General features: G+C 38.0%; 5 non-coding genes across 5 annotated transcripts; all 5 read right to left on the reverse strand.

The window, feature by feature from the left end:
- Positions 1 to 1439: 1439 nt before the first annotated feature.
- Positions 1440 to 1512, reverse strand: TRNAF-GAA (transfer RNA phenylalanine (anticodon GAA)). Its single transcript has one exon. It is a non-coding gene; the product is annotated as a tRNA-Phe (tRNA).
- A 2555-nt stretch (positions 1513 to 4067) lies between these two features.
- Positions 4068 to 4139, reverse strand: TRNAA-AGC (transfer RNA alanine (anticodon AGC)). Its single transcript has one exon. It is a non-coding gene; the product is annotated as a tRNA-Ala (tRNA).
- Positions 4140 to 6325: 2186 nt separating this feature from the next.
- TRNAA-CGC (transfer RNA alanine (anticodon CGC)) lies at positions 6326 to 6397 on the reverse strand. The gene has a single exon. It is a non-coding gene; the product is annotated as a tRNA-Ala (tRNA).
- Positions 6398 to 8245: 1848 nt separating this feature from the next.
- On the reverse strand, positions 8246 to 8317 carry TRNAA-AGC (transfer RNA alanine (anticodon AGC)). Its single transcript has one exon. It is a non-coding gene; the product is annotated as a tRNA-Ala (tRNA).
- Positions 8318 to 16228: 7911 nt separating this feature from the next.
- Positions 16229 to 16300, reverse strand: TRNAA-AGC (transfer RNA alanine (anticodon AGC)). Its single transcript has one exon. It is a non-coding gene; the product is annotated as a tRNA-Ala (tRNA).
- Positions 16301 to 17005: the final 705 nt, after the last annotated feature.

Consider the following 17005-nt stretch of genomic DNA (forward strand, 5'->3'; position numbering starts at 1 on the left):
TTGGGGGCTCTTCTGGGAGAACCACAGAGCCAAGGAATATGGCACCCAGTCTGCTGGTTTCCTACCATGCATGGACTTGATAGCATTCACTTGCATGATCTTCTTTGATCTTCACTGTATCCTTTTTCGCATAAACATCATTAGCCTCATTTTTCAGATATTGAATGGGAGACTAATTATGTTTTGGGAATTACCCTAGACCTCCCACGTCAATAAAATGTAAAGGAATCATTACGGTATTAGGCTATAAAATACTCAATGATGCTGTTTGTCCAATCAAATATTTCTTAATGAAATAAAGTTCAAGCTTCTGAGTTGAGGAGGGATAGGTGACCAGTGGATAAAGATTCTAGTGCCAAGTTCATGTACAATGAATGTCCCTACCTTGACGTTGCTTCTCATTTTGTACCAATTTTCCATTTGCAGTTCTGTTGTTGAAGTATTGTAGATTATTTTCTTCCAACACAGTGTTCAGGAGTTGTCAGCTGGAAACAGATATTGTGAAACTGAAACAGTAATTTGAAAAGAAGAAAACAATTCAAAGTAACATGAGAGCAACCTATTATCCCTAACAAAGAGTTTCAAGAAAGAAGTAGAAGTTAAAAGGAGAAAAATTGGGTATTTTTATTTGAATCTTCATGGCTTTATTGTCCATTTGTTTTCATTTTTCAGTATTCTAGGTCCCCTTGTGAATGTTCAACAGGATAGTTCTTAAAGGAGTGCTTATTTTCATTCTTTCCTGGATAACAAAACAGAAATAACTTAAGATGTGCAAATTCTAGACAGAAGTGCAAGCTTGAAGGAATGTCTTGTCAACAAGAAAACTTGGGATGTTCTTGTAGTTGTTTAAAAGTTCCATGATATTCAACAATACTCCTTATTCCAGCAGTTTTAAAATGGGGTGAATTCAAGATACAAACTAGTATTTTCTGATTGGAAAATTTTCCTTGCATATACCATACCAACATATACATACTTACACACCGTAGTAGTTTTTTCCTACAGCTTCCCCCACCAACAATTCTTGTGATTAAAAAGATCACACACACACACACGCAAACACACACACACACACCCCAAAGCAGAAATGAATTGAAAATGCAATGGCATGTAGACTATTGGAATTTCTTAGCCCCTGGAAAAATACTTTCCTAGGTTTTAAAACTTTAAATAAAATGTCACTATGTTAGTTAACATTTCATGGAAGACTTCAGTGGAATCTGCAACCAAAGGAGAGGGAGATAGATAGATAGATAGATAGACAGACAGACAGACAGACAGACAGACAGACAGACAGATAGATACACATACATATACACATACACTTTTCTTGATTGGATTTGCAAAACCCAGCAAAAACTGTGTATATACATAGACTTGGCGGATTGGGCGAAACCGTTGTGTAACAGGGTAGTAATTACACCAAACTAAAAGGTCAATGCCGAAACCCGGGATTGAACCAGGGACCTTTAGATCTTCAGTCTAACGCTCTCCCAACTGAGCTATTTCGGCTGACTGAAAAAACTTCGTTTAGTCATTCTCTCAAAATACTAAAGTTTTCATTTGTGGGGGCCCATCTAATCTTATTCTGTTTAGCATTACCCACTCATTCGCCCAAAAGTATGTGGGCTTCCCTGAAATCCATGTCTAAAAACAGGATCCGGTTTTGGGAGATAATGGATGGGCTGATAGAGGAGAAGGGAAAGAAAGAAGAGAAATAGGTAAAAACAGGAAGATGTTTTTCTGCTTGGTTGCCTCTGGCTACTCTGCTACTCAAAGACCGCTCAGAAAACGAAGAGAATTCAAATTTAAATTATCGAGCCTCTTCTTTCAGTTCTTCTTTTTCTGTCTTGCTCTTCAGTGACAGGGATAAAAGGATTGTCGGGTACGTTCTTGCTGAGACTGTCTCCTTTTTCATCTTGAAGAAATCCTGAAAGAGCCAGTTCTTTCCTTCTATTCACATCCTTTTCGTTTTCTTCCTTGTGCTGACGGCCACCGTGGGGGAGTGCGGAGACACAGAGAGTAGAAACCGGAAGCATTTAAGGGAACCCATTGGATAATGTGTTTATTTCCGTGTCAACAAGCAAAACGTGTTTTTAAAAAGAGAAAAGTAGATGCATGCATACGGTTGCAAACCCTCTTGTAAGGAAAGGGCACATCACCACTGAACTACACCTCTCATAACAGAAAAGTCATTAAGATCCTCTTTGAACGACTCAACGTATTTCTGAAAGGCCTTCAAAGATATAATTGTTGGCCAGATAGAAAATCCATTGTTTCAAATCTCATTAATTCTTAAACATCTAAATTATACCCTCTTAATCCTCGTAAGCTACCACACCAGGAGAAATGTAAGGATTGCAAACCAAATGAAACCATTTCTGCTCCTAAGACATTCATCCTATCAGCTTTCCAAGTTTCCCGCCCGAGAAAATTGCCTGGAGGCATTTCTTCTGCGCCAACCAGGAAAGATTTCCGGATGCAACTTTCTTTTCTGACTTTAACTTCTCCTTTGTTTTCTCTTATTCCTCCAAATTTTTCAAGTTCTCTCCTCCTTAAGAAGAAAGATGAGCTACAGTCTGAGAGAAGATATTTCAATGCTTATATTTTACAAAGACCCTTATCTGTGAAGGACTTCTACAAAACACAAAGAAAAAGACTAACACCTCTCTGAAAAAGAACAGATTATCATGCATTTCACAAAAATCGGTTACCTTACCCAAAATAATCAACAAGCAATTTGAAAGGTGCCCAATATCATTGCTATCAGGGAAATGCAAAATTAAAAACAGAATAAAATAATACTTCTCTTCACCAGAATCACTTACCTTTAGAGAACTGAAAATATCAAGTGCTACTGAGCATGTGGAGCAACTGGAATATTCACACACTGCAGATGACACTGTAAATTGGTATACCCACCTACTTGGGAAATTATTTGGAAATATTGACTAAAACTGCATATACATATACATTATGACCCAGAAACTCCACAGCTGCGTTTATACCCAAGAGAAATGCATGAGTATTTCCCTTGAAGGACATATACAGGAATGCTAGTGATAGCATTAGACATTTCAGTCCCAAACTAGGAGCATTCCAAATGTTCATCAAGGGTAAAATGAATTAATAAGTTGTGATGTATAATATGCATACAATAGAATACTACAGAGTGATGAAAAAGAACTACTGCTACTAGCAACAATATATATGTATCCAACTTTTAGAAACTGAGTGAAAGAATCCATACTCAAATGAGTACCTATTGTCTGAGTCTATTTACAATAATTTCAAAGCACAAGAAAAATCAGTCTATGGTGATAGAGGTTGGAGAGTGGTATTGACTGGGATGAGTCACAAGGAAGCTGCTGGAAACTGAAAACTCATGTATCTTTGCTAGAGCTGTTGGTTACTTGGACGTATGCATACTAACCCATCAAGCTGAATGTCTTGTCAACAAGAATAATCAGGCTGAATAATTAAATTTAATGCATTTTAGTTTATATCCAGTAAGCCTCAATTTAGGTAACAAGAAAAGAAGAGAAGAAAAAAGGATCTCCTTGGATACCTCCTCGACTCCAGTACATCCCATCTCTTCATTAGTGCTTTTCAGATTGTGGTCTGCAGACTGGTGCCTGTCTAAGAATTGTTTGTTTACCCATCTGTGAGTATTGGAAATTTTTATAGCAGTTCAACAGTGCCAGAATATAGGACTTTTTGATTCAGAATCAGATAGCTTGTCCATTAGGTCGCACACCCACATTTGCTGTTGCTTTCAGATTCCATACAACTGGAAATTGGGTGTTTGGGAAAACTGCTACTTGCTTTTTTTTTTTTAATAACCTTTGACAGTGGCCCACGTGCTAGTGACTGCTGAAAGTGCTTAGAGAAATTGGGCCGGTAATAGAACTAACAAGGCAAAACTTTAATGAATGAGCACAATTACCTCCCTGCGTCCCGAGAGGTTAAGAAAGAACTGCTCCAGCCAAGACAACTCAATTTGACAAAGTTGTTTCAGGAAGCAAGAGATCTTAGGGAATGCAGGTGAATAAAAACAAAACACGAAGTGGAGGTACTGGGGATCGAACCCAGGACCTCATGCATGCTAAGCATGCGCTCTACCACTGAGCTATACCCCCTCGGTTCTACGAGCCCCTCAAAAGACTTTCTGTGACCCTCTAGTGGCTGCCATTCAGTCTTTGACCACTGACTTATCAAGACAAAGTCATCTTAAATTCAATTCTGCTATTTCTAAACTCCCTGCACTATGTCCTCTTTCAAGCACTGCTACTCTGGGAGAAACCTTAATGGTAGAAAGAAAGCCATTGTTTCTGATTTGTGGTCAGCTCATGATCAACCCACCTCGAAGTCGGTTTCCCATCAGATTAGATTGCTTCGCAAGTGCTTCCATTCCATCACTTGGAGAGTCCAGGAACACAACATCCTCCTTCAATCTTTCTGAATATTACTGTCTGTATTATTTTGACTCTTGGATACATTAATGTTCGGCATAGTCAAAAAATAAAAATAACTCAAGTGTGTGCAAAAATACTCTAAAGTTGAATATGAACAGAAATAAATCTAACTCCATTTCAAAAAGATAACATAAACACATTGAAGAGAAAAAGAAAGAACAAATCCAAGTAAATGTTTTATACAGTACTTCGTCCCAATCATAAATACTGAAAGAAAAAAAAGGAAACAAACTGTAACCTTTATGTAGTGGGGTTATTTTTTGTAGTGTTAAGGGTATAGCAATTCTGATATTTTGCATGAATTTGATTTATTTTTGTCTACTTGAACTTACTTTTGTGTGATTAGGAAAATGAATGCATATTGATGTTGGAATTCAGGGCTCTCACTGTGGAAGGAATAGGCCTGTTGGCTCTGGATGGGAAATGTGTGTGTGTGTCCGTGTGTGTGTGTGTGTCCGTGTGTGTGTGTGTGTGTATATACATGTTATATATATATATATATCCCCCCACCCCCAGATCTGTCTGCTAATAGGGCCTAGAAAAACAATACCTCAGTAACAATAACCAATGCTAGCCCCATATCTTGATTTTCATTCCCACTAAAAGGAACCAGCGTTACTTGTAGGACTCACAGACTCCACTACTGGACCAAGGGAAGTACAAGAGGAAACTAAGATACCTTTCTGTGCTGGAATATAAGTGCTCGAAATCATGGGCACAATTCAAAAAAATCCAGAAGCCAACTTGAAGGGCCTCTTATGGTTCAAATTGGGGCACTTTGTGACGAATGATGACAATAAATGATTATAACCCCTGGATACTTAAATGAATAAATATAGAAGATGGGAAAAATTTCCTTACACTGGTATGCTAATTAATAAATGCAGATGTAATAATAAAGTTACAAAATTATTTAGCCACCATCGGAATAATGATAGACTCTGGGGAAATTCATAAACTAATGCTAAAAAACAGAGATAAAAGTTTGATGAGGATCAGAACATTTATATTGTCTCAGAGTATTTCCTTACAGATTACCTATTAATTAGAAAAGGGAAAACAATAATTTTACAGGGGAAGAAACCTGTTAGACACAACTTTAACCAAGTCATCAAAGCTAACATCACTAGTAATGGAAAAAACTGCCATCACATGCTCCTTGGTGTGATAGAGGGAAACATCATTTCTGTGATATTCCAAATATTTCTAACCTGAATCTAGTCTAATCATAATATAAATTGAAGAACATTCTACAAAATAATCGGCATGTGCTCTTTAAAAATATGTCAGTTTCCTGAAAGACAAGATTGAGAAACTATTCCAGATTAAGGGAGACTAAGGAGTAGCTAAATTCATACATGATTCTGGAATGGATCCAAGTTTGGGAGAGAAATTTCTATAAAGGATTTTATTGGTAAAATTAGTTAAAGTTAATATACACTATATATTAGAAAATAATTTAAATCACTGGTAAATTTCCTGAATTTGATAACTGTGCTGTGGTAAGGAAATGTCCTTATTCGTAAGAACTATTTACTTAAGTGTAAAATAAAAAGATTATGAGGGACTTCTGGCCTCCAGAAAGTTAGAAGAATAAATTTCTGTCGATTTAAGCCTCAAAGTTTATGGTAATTTGCTATAGCCTCCATTCGACACTAATACACTTTGTAAACTTCTGCTCTGCCAGCTGCCTTGAGTGATTTTGAGGCTCACGAAGTCTCAATAGTGCAGCATAAAAACTAATGTCTTGGGTCATTTACTTTTCTTGTGAGCAGGCAGTAAGTAAAAGTATCAAGAAGAAAACAGCTCAAATCTCACGTTTTAAGGAGTAAGAAAGGCCAGCAAAAGGCTGGAGGTGCCGGGGATTGAACCCGGGGCCTCGTACATGCGAAGCACGCGCTCTACCACTGAGCTACACCCCCCGAGCAAGGTTCTTGTGTCGAGGTCTTCCATGAAATATCTCACTTTGTTCTCTGGGCCTCTCCCCAATTTCTCTTTGTTTTTAGCAGTATTGGGTGTTGGAGCAGGAATTGTGACTACTTTAAGATAGAGGACCCCAGGGAGCTATGAGGGATACTGATTTTTTAGCAAATAGAACTTGAAGTTGGAACGAAATATATTGAAAACATGTGTCAGAAAATTGATATTTTTCTTGGATAAAACACTTCTTGTTATTGGCTGTTGGCTCCATAGGGAAGTTAAGGGCAAGATTTTAATGGAAAAACTCCAGGTGAAAATAAAACCCACCAGCAATTCATTCAACCACTCATTCCTAACAGGCTATTTATTTTCATTACATCCTGAAGGTAGCTAAGAAGGTTCATAGAATAGTCTAGGAGAGTAGTGCTCAAGGCGTGAACTGAACAGCAGATTCCACAAACAAGTGTGGAGATTTGTGAATATATTTCTCCTGACAGAGTGGATACAAGTGGCAAAAAGACACTGTAAAACTGGTACTTTGAAAACAAGAGAGAAAATATGTCAACAGAACAGAAAATGATTTATTGCTCCTACTACAGAAAGTCTGGCTCTTGTGTGCTCGCACTGAATCTTTCTTTGAAGAGATAAATCCCAAAGCCAAGACATTTTAACTTGAGAAAGATTTTATCCTACTTCAAATGTTGCTGAGCAGAAACAAAGATACAAACTTCCTAGTTCATTTTGGAAATAAGCACAGTCTTGATTGCAAAACTTGCAAATTTTTTATTTAAAAGAAAAACATCATATTGAATTCAATTATGTATATTGATTCAAAAATATTAATAAAAATCTTATTACCATGAGAGGGGGAACAGCGTTAATTATTAGAACACAAAAATGGTTCAGCAATAGAAATACATTTTTTGCAATTGTTTTTTCTACATTAGAATAGGAAGCTGGAAAAAATTAAAATACATCCATAAATTTATAATATACATCCTCTTAATCCATATCACAGCACTCAAACCAGTGCTTCTCCAACTTTAGTGTGCAAAGGAAACACTTGGGGATCCTGCTGAAATGCTGGTTCTAATTCAGTAGGTCTAGGGTGGAGCTGATATCCTGCATTTCTAACAAGCTCTCAGGTACCAACTCTTTTTGGTCCAAGGACCACACTTGACCAAGGGTATGGACAAATCCTTTCCGATAGAGGGCGCAATAATCTTAGGTAAAATCATTCCTATAAATCATCTAAGTTATCTAATTAAGTTCTATTCTCGGGAAAGAGTAAAGACAGAACAAAACTGAAAATTAATCAGTGATTTTTTACATCTTCAGCCCAATCTATTTCCCAATGAAGCTATTGCGGCTGAAGTGTGACTTATCCACATCCATTGATGAAAATAAATTTCTCAGGTTCTCATTCTGGATCGCTCGTCTTTTCTCCTCGCAACCTGCTGTCTGATCATGGCCAACACGGGTCAGAAAACAAAACAAACTAAGAAAAACTGGCTTGAGACTATGTTTTTCTTTTGTTAAATCTTTCTATCTTTATCTCTTCTTTCCTGCTTTATTAATAATACTGCAAAATGGAACCGAAGGCAAAAGAGCTTGTCAGTTTGGTGACGTGCTTTTTGTTCCGAATCTCCAGCTGCTGAGCAAACCAAAACTGTCTCCTCGTAACGTCTTTTACTCCCTTTGCTTATGCAGCCACCTGGGTGCTGCCAAAGCCGAAGAGTAGAAGCCGGGCAGCACTAATATTAATAGCAAACTGTTGTAAATAGGTTTACTTTCTTTTCGAGCAAGAAAAAGTAAAAATGTTGGGGGAAATTTTAAAGAATTTTCAAAAGTGGAGGTGCCGGGGATTGAACCCGGGGCCTCGTGCATGCTAAGCACGCGCTCTACCACTGAGCTACACCCCCTTGATGCAATTACGCCCTCGGGAATATATTCAAGACAGAACACAGCCATTTTGGGTAGGTTTTGCAAGAATTAATATCAAGCTAAAGTCTAATCTACTTAAATCTCGCTGATTTCCAAAACTTTAAATCTAGGTCCTAAATCTAGGTCCTATGTCACGCTTTGCTGAAAGAAGAGTAAATTGTATTTTAGACTGAAAGCCTCCACTGGTGGTCCCGGGACCTTCTTGACCCTGTCAGTCTTGAGTCACTTCCCCACTGCTGTTAGAAGAGACCGGGATGAAACATTCTCTTCTGTCTTCACTCTCTCCTTTCCTCTTTCCTTGCTGCTTTAAAGGGCTGCCAGAAAGCCACAGAGTATAATGCGGGGAATACAGAAATAGAGGCCATATTAGTTCCAGAAGGAGAGAGAAGACTGAAGGTCAAATGCGTGGACAATGATCGCTCCCCGTTTCGGGTAGAATAGTCCTCCGGAGGAGAATGCCAGGAAAGCCATTTAAGGAGGGTTACACCTGTGATGGGCATTAACTCTTTGTAAAACCCTCCACACAGGTGCACTGGTTCACTAACTGCATCCTTTTTTGAGGCTCTGAGCCTCTCCCTTCCAGCCCCATACACCAACAGAGCCTCAGGTAACAGAAGGAAGTCCTATCTATCTTCACTTCCCATAATTGAAAGCTAGAATTAGCAGCCCTAAATACCAGCTGAATCCACTACACCAGGTCTATGGAATATACTCATATTCTGAGGGTGTGAGGGAGCCTATACCTACACCTGTAAGAAAGGTCAGGCTCAAATCCAGCTGTTTGATTCCAAAGTGTTAACCATAATGGTAAATAGCACCCCTGAGATTTGAAGAAAAGAAAAGAAAAAAAACTGGGACATTCAAGTCCAAACCTATGTCTGTTTTTTTTTTTTTTTTTTTTTGAAGAGTGTTAGAGATATAATTCGGTATCTCATGTCTAGGCTACCCCTTCATACTGCAGACTTTTTATGAATATGCAGTGTTATGCTCTTGTCTAAAACCTGAGAAAAGTGTTCTCATTTTCATCTCAATAATTGCCAACTTTTTAAGGATTTAAAAAAAAAATTTAAATTTACAATGCTGTATTAGTTTCTGGTGTAATTAACTGCCAGCATTATTAATGGAATGAATTGTTGAAAAAATGAAATAAGAAGGAAATGTTATTTCACTTAAATATTTAAAGTGCACTTATTGCAGACTGATCACATTTGTCTTCATCAAGTCAGACAAAGACAAATATCATATGATACCACTTATATGTGGAATCCAAAAAAAGATAGAAATTCTATGTACAAACCAAAAACAGACTCACAGACATAGAAAACACACTATGATCACCAAAGGGGAAAGGGCAGAAAGGGATAAATTAGGGGTTGGGGATTAACAAACACACATTACTATATATAACATAGATAAACAACAAAGACCTACTGTATAGCACAGGGAACTACATTCAGTTTCTTGCAATGAGTTGTAATGGAAAAGAATCTGAGAAGAAAATATGAATATGTATGTAGGTGTATAACTGAATCACTTTGCTGTATACATGAAACTAACATGTAAATCAACTATATGTTAATAATTTTTTAAATTTTGTCTTCATTGATTAAGTAGTATATCTTTGGCCTTGTGTATGAGTCAGGAAGTGAGAGTTCAGACTCACTAGAGTCCATCTAGTTGTTTCCTTCATTAATTTCTATCTTGTATGCATAATTATGCATCAATTTAATTACACACGTTTTAAAATGAAGGCTTTTAGGAAAAATGTCTTACCATATACTCTCACCATCACTTCATCTAAACCAGAACTTTTTTTAAATAGACTTTATTTTTTAGAGCAATTTAATTTTTTTAGATTTTTTTAAGTCAAGGTAAGAGTTGACATGTAACATCATAATAGTTTCAGGCATACACAAAATGGTTTGATATTTGTATATGTTGCAAAATGATGGAGCAATTTTAAATTCACAGTAAAACTGAGCAAAAAGTACCATGAATTCCCATATATTTCCTGCCCCAACCCACACAGTCAGTGTCTCCCACTGTCAACATCTCACACCAAAGTGGTGTATTTGTTACTGTTGATGAACCTAAATGAAATTGATATATCATTATTACCCAAAGTCTATAGTTTACATTAGGGTTCTCTCTTGGTGAACAGTCTGTGAGTTGACAAATGTACAATGACATGTATCTGCCATTATAGCATCATACAGGGTAGTTTCATCTCCTTAACCCGTGATTTTTTATATAAAAAAGTAGAAAATACATCATCAAAGAATAAAGGTTCTTTCCTCTGAGTTGTATAAGTATAGTTTTGTGAAGATCTCACTATACTGTCTTTCTTTTTCTTTTTCTTTTTCTTTTTCTTTTTCTTTTTCTTTTTCTTTCCTGTGCACAGGAATGAGAATTTAATCACAGATTGGCATCAGACCAAGAACCACTTTTTGCAACCCACTCAGCCCCAAGGTAATCCAGATGCTAATAAAGTAGACAATTTTTAATGTTTTAATGTATGTGCTCTCACACAATTTTTCCTCCATGAGAGAAGGAAAAGAAAACCTTGATATACAAAGTTAGATGAGCACTTTCAGAGGACCATCAAGACTTTCTAATTGCAGTAAAAATAAATTGATCTTTATTTTTAGGATGGTCCAGTGTTTTAGGATGGTCTGGTTTCAGCATTTGCCATTGTCTGGGCTCAAGTCATATTTCAGCACTCTCTTTTCAACGCTCCCTCACCCATGGTGGGTGAGATGATCCAAAGTCTCCCTCAGGCTGCCATGTTGCAGTGAGAGTGACAACACCACAAGGTAACAATTAGGTATCTGCCATGTGTCCATTTTCTTGTGACAGAGAGTCCAATATGGGATTAATCTGCCATGACTGACTGTCTGGCAGCCTTCTGAAAACAGCTAAAGAGGCACCCCTGCAGGTGAGGACACTAGGTAAAGTCTTCAGGACCACTGACAACCAGTGCCCACTCCTCCATAAATGCTCCCAAAATATGTTTACATATTTGATATTGGAGGAAAAATGTCCCTCTTTTGTGTCGGAATCCTTATGTATTTGAAAATAAGCCCCTCTCATTCGACTTTACGCTGAATCTGTTAGCCTCAGGGGACCCTGTGAAGTTCTGAGAAACAAAATAATGGTATGGAACAGATCAGAGGCTTTGATAATATGGGATCCAGAAATTCAAGGGTCTGTTTCTCTAAGTCTGAGCCTCTTTGTCTCTGGGCCTGTGCTGAAAATCAGGACTGAAGGTTAAAGGTAAAATTATTTGGTTGAGAAGAGAAAAATCACTGATTCCATGTACTATACTTGGTACTAGGCAGCTATTTTCAACTAAAACATGAAAGAAAAAAATTTACAGACAGCAATAACATAAGACTTCAGGTGATTTGTGATTTTGGAATGTTATAATATAGAAACAGGAGATTTTTCAACTGTCTTGGGAGCCTCAATTAAAAATTGGAAAAATTTAATGATTTATTATGGGAAAATCAACATCTGAAAAATAGCTCAGTTACGACTATTGAATCCTATTCTAAAGGTAGAACTTTTGAAACTAAAGTAAAGGCCCTAGACAGCTATTATTGGTATTGTAAAAACAGTTTTTAGGTGTGATTTTAAGAATCCAGAAGGACATATTCAAATGCAACAATCTACCATTACAGAAAGATATTGGCCATCTCAAAACTCTCATACTTAGCAAAGGACTTTGGTGTTTCCAAGATGACTATCTGGTGATGCCTAAGTCAATCTCCAAAACTGTGATGCTTATATTACATGAAAGTACTCATAATGGCAAGGACAAATTCCTCCAAACTTTTCAAAGTTATTGTTAGGAAAACTTTGTCCAAGAGGCTTTTTGAGTAGTTGAATCTTTTCTACCTGTATTTATTATATGTCCGCCACAAAGAAAACTAAAGTTATGGCAAGGCTTCAATGCTCTACCTTAAGGACCATTTGGCTATTTACAAATAGATTTCACTCAGTTGTCCAAATTTTTTAAAATTAAATACGTTTCAATAACATATTCAAAAGTAAAACTGTATAATTTTTGGTTGGATTGAAGCTTTCTCTTGCAGAAGACTGATCCTTTAACTTAATGTTGTCAAATAGAACTTTTTACAGCAATAGACATGTTGTATAACCGTGCTGTCCAGACAGTAGTTATCAGTCACAAGTGGCTTTTGAGCACCTGGAGTGTGGCTGAGGCAACAGTTCTGGTACCAAGATATGATATTTTTTAAAGTTTACAGATTTTATTTCTCTACTTGGGAAATACCTTCAGCACTCTTAATTGACAGAGAAAACCATTTTAGAGGTGAAATTCTTAAGATTCTCCCATTAAAACATACATCTCATTGTCCTTATTCTCAAAACTCTGAGAAAGTGAGAATTCATGTTTTTTAAAATGAACATTTTCAAGTTTTCAGAAGTTTCTTTTGCCCCAGATTCTTTTAGTCCTATTAAAAGATAAACTGAGGCATCTTTAAAATTTCATAAGAGTATCTGAGCAAAAATCAACTCAGATCAGATGGTGCCAAACCAGAATTTGTTAGGCAAGCTCTTCTAATGAGAACTAGGGGAAAGACATATAAAAAAAGGTGAAGAAGCAAAGAAAGAAAATTATTTGCATGACTATAGCATAAAGCCTAGTTGGCTGTTTGTGATTGGTTGTCCTAACTGTTTCTATTTTGTAAGCTTGAAACATTTACAGGCTTAGTTTTAGTTTGCTTGTGTAGGTATTAGTGCCACTGCAGTCTATTGGCCTGTTTGTTTAATTAATTTAACAGTCCTAATGTACTCAGATAGGGTAGGGGGTCCGCAGAGAAAGAGAACCAGGTATGACTTTCTTGACATAAGAGAAGCCATTTTAGGCCTAAGTCATTTTGTGATCTAAGCCTGACTGCAATGTTTGCCCTTGCAGAAGAAAGTCTCTGTAGTTAATGGTTTTAAGGGAACAAAAGAATATAAGAACAAAGAGCTATTACCAGGCCAGGGAAATAACTTAACCATATCAGAGACCATACATCAGTGGTACAGACTCCCATTTCTGTTTCAAAGACAAGATTAGCCTGAAGCACATTCTTGAGCTGTTGTGCAGGAAACAAACACCTTCCACTGCTCAACCACCAAACTAACTGGAACCTAAGGATGGTGATGTTGGCCTTTTCTGAACCCTTGTGATTTCAGTCAACTAGAGCCTGGACTCTGTCAATCTTTGCCCCAGTTCTATGCTGAATTCTCTTTTGTTCAAGCCCTTTCATGAACATACATGCACCCTTAATTTAAATTTTCCCTGATTTTGCTGTTCGGGGAGACACAGCTTTGAGGAATATTCCCAGTGTTCTCCTTACTTGCTGCAAGTAATAAATCCTTCCTTCTCAGCCTCTTTGAATTGGTTGTGTCTTTTGTCTCAATACCCACCAAGAGGTGAACCCAGTTTTCAGGTAACACTAAGATAATATGACCTATGCCACAAAATCTTCATATACTCTTAACATATGTCATTGCTAGAGACGTCTATAAAGTTTAGATTGGTTCTTCCTTTGACAGACTCTACTTTGTTACCAACAGAGTTCAGGACATGCTACCCTCAAATATGACTTTGTTCATACTTTGGCATATTGAACATTTTAAGCTGAAGGTATCTGAGACAACAGCAGAATCAGAAATGTCACTCTGATCTCCCTTCATTACCTTTCTTCCCTGAAACGAGTTATAAAAGGTGACCTATGAATCAGAACAGTACGGTATTGGTACAAAAACAGACATATGGACCAATGGAACAGAATAGAGAGCCTAGAAATGAACCCACAAACTTTTGGTCAACTAATCTTCGACAAAGGAGGCAAGAATATATAATGGAATAAAGACAGTCTCTCCAGCAAATGGTGTTGGGAAAACTGGACAGCAGCACATAAGGCAATGAAGCTAGAACACTCCCTTATACTATACACAAAAATAAACTCACAATGGATCAAAGACTTAAACATAAGACAAAAGACAATAAACCTCCTAGAAGAAAATACAGGCAAACATTATCTGACATACATCTCAAAAATGTTCTCCTAGGGTAGTCTACCCAAGCAAGAGAAATAAAAGCAAGAATAAACAAATGGGACCTAATTAAACTTACAAGCTTCTGCACAGCAAAAGAAACCAGAAGTAAAACAAGAAGAAAACCTACGGAATGGGAGAAAATTTTTGCAAGTGAAACCGACAAAGGCTTGATCTCCAGAATATATAAGCAGCTCATACGACTCAGTAAGAAAAAAATAAACAACCCAATCCAAAAATGGGCAGAAGACCTAAACAAGAAGTTGTCCAAAGAAGAAATACAAATGATCAACAGGCACATGAAAAAATGCTCAATATCACTAATCATCAGAGAAATGCAAATCAAAACTACAATGAGGTATCACCTCACACCAGTCAGAATGGCCATCATTCAAAAGTCCACAAATGACAAATGCTGGAGAGGCTGTGGAGAAAAGGGAACCCTCCTACACTGCTGGTGGGAATGCAGTTTGGTGTAGCCACTGTGGAAAACAGTATGGAGATTCCTCAAAAGACTAGGAATAGACTTACCATATGACCCAGGAATCCCGCTTCTGGGCATGTATCCAGAAGGAATCCTACTTCAAAAAGACACTTGCACCCCAGTGTTCATAGCAGCATTATTTACAATAGCCAATACATGGAAACAGCCTAAATGTCCATAGACAGATGACTGGATAAAGAAGATGTGGTATATTTATACAATGGAATACTATTCAGCTGTAAAGACAACAACATAACGCCATTTGCAGCAACATGGATGTTCCTGGAGAATGTCATTCTAAGTGAAGTAAGCTAGAAAGAGAACGAAAAATACCAAATGAGATCGCTCATATGTGGAATCTTAAAATATATATATATATATAAATACAAAACAGAAACAGACTCATAGACATAGAATACAAACTTGTGGTTGCCAAGGGGGAGAGGGGTGGGAAGGGATAGACTGGGAGTTCAAAATTTGTAGATACTGACAGGCATATGTAGAATAGATAAACAAGATTATACTGTATAGCAGAGGGAAATATATAGAAGATCTTGTGGTAGCTCACAGCGAAAAAAAATGTGACAATGAATATATGTATGTTCATGCATAACTAAAAATTGTGCTCTACACTGGAATTTGACACAACATTGTAAAATAACTATAACTCAATAAAAAAAAAAAAGTTAAAAAAAAAAAAAAGGTGACCTATGAGAGGTACCCTCCGAATGCAGGAAAGGAAGCATCCTTATCTCCAAAAACAAAAGGATGCCAAAAAGAAAGAAGACCCTTAAAAAACAAGCCTTGCTAAGTTTCCCCCACTTTACCACAATTACTTCATACTCCTTAACATATGGTGACAAAAAATTAACCAATGGTCAATCTAAGAAAGAAATGGAAAATATTATTTGAGTCAACAAGAAGCTGGGTTATAACCAGGATTACAACCTGGGAGACAGTATTTCAGAAATCTCTGAGGACTGTTTCATTCATTAGAGGTCAAAGTACAGTTATATAAGTTTTTGAGACACCTACATCATTGACAAACAAGTCAAATGATGTATTGACAGTTTTACACACTCCAGATCTGTAGGTACAAAGTGAGTAGTGGGTCATCCCGACCCCTTACAAGGTTAAGAAGGAATGTTATCTCCTGAGAAGGTCTGGTTAATGTAGGTGCACAGTACGTACTGAAGGGGAGGAAGGAGACCCAAAAAGGCAGAGAAGAACTGAAAGAGAACGAAAGAACCAGAAAAGAAGCGGGAGGCGGACTTTCAGCAAATGATGAAGAAGCCAGGAATGATTCAAAAAGGAAAAGGAACTTTTTTAAAAGTGGAGGTGCCGGGGATTGAACCCGGGGCCTCGTGCATGCTAAGCACGCGCTCTACCACTGAGCTACACCCCCTCCTGATGTAGAAGGCTCAGAAATATTCCTATGACCTGTCACTATAGTTCCCTCATTAACAAAAGAACTCTTTCTGTACGCAATACTCTCTCGTGGCTAGGTTGGGAGAAGGAAAACTAAATATTATACTGAAAGTCCCCGTCTAAGCCTGAGGTCTCCCAGTACGGGTCTCCCTCTCTGACGCCAGCTTGATCGCCACCTGTGGGTGTTGAAGGGGGACAGTTCCACCTGGCCGCCCCCAGAAAGAGGTCGGGGATAAGACCACTGCTTAAAAAGTTGCCAAAAAACCGAGAGTATAATGCAGGAGGATAAAAAGAAGAAAGCCGTAAAAGGTGCCATGGGGGGTTGGGTCCCGGTAGGACAGAAGACTGGAGGGGAATTGCAGATCGGCCCGCGTCGGTCGCAGTCCCCACTCGGGCAGGTTCACGCGTCCAGCCTCCAGGACGAGAACCCGCACAGCGGCGGCCTCCCTAGGGCTCTGGGCCTCGGATCGTGAGCACCACCGACACGCGCACCCGGAAAAGAGGAGTAGAAAATGACCGAGCAGCCTTTATAGCGCCCCCTTTCGGGCCGAATCCTCTAGGGACTGGAAAGTACACTGAAGGAAGGCATTTTAAGAGGTAGACTTGATCTGCAAAACAATTTAATTGTTTAAACCTCCGTGCGCCTGCAGTCGTCAGACCCCTTCCCCTTCTAGGCGCAACC

This window comes from Camelus bactrianus, chromosome 20 (genome assembly GCF_048773025.1).
Source record: "Camelus bactrianus isolate YW-2024 breed Bactrian camel chromosome 20, ASM4877302v1, whole genome shotgun sequence".
NCBI lineage: Eukaryota > Metazoa > Chordata > Mammalia > Artiodactyla > Camelidae > Camelus > Camelus bactrianus.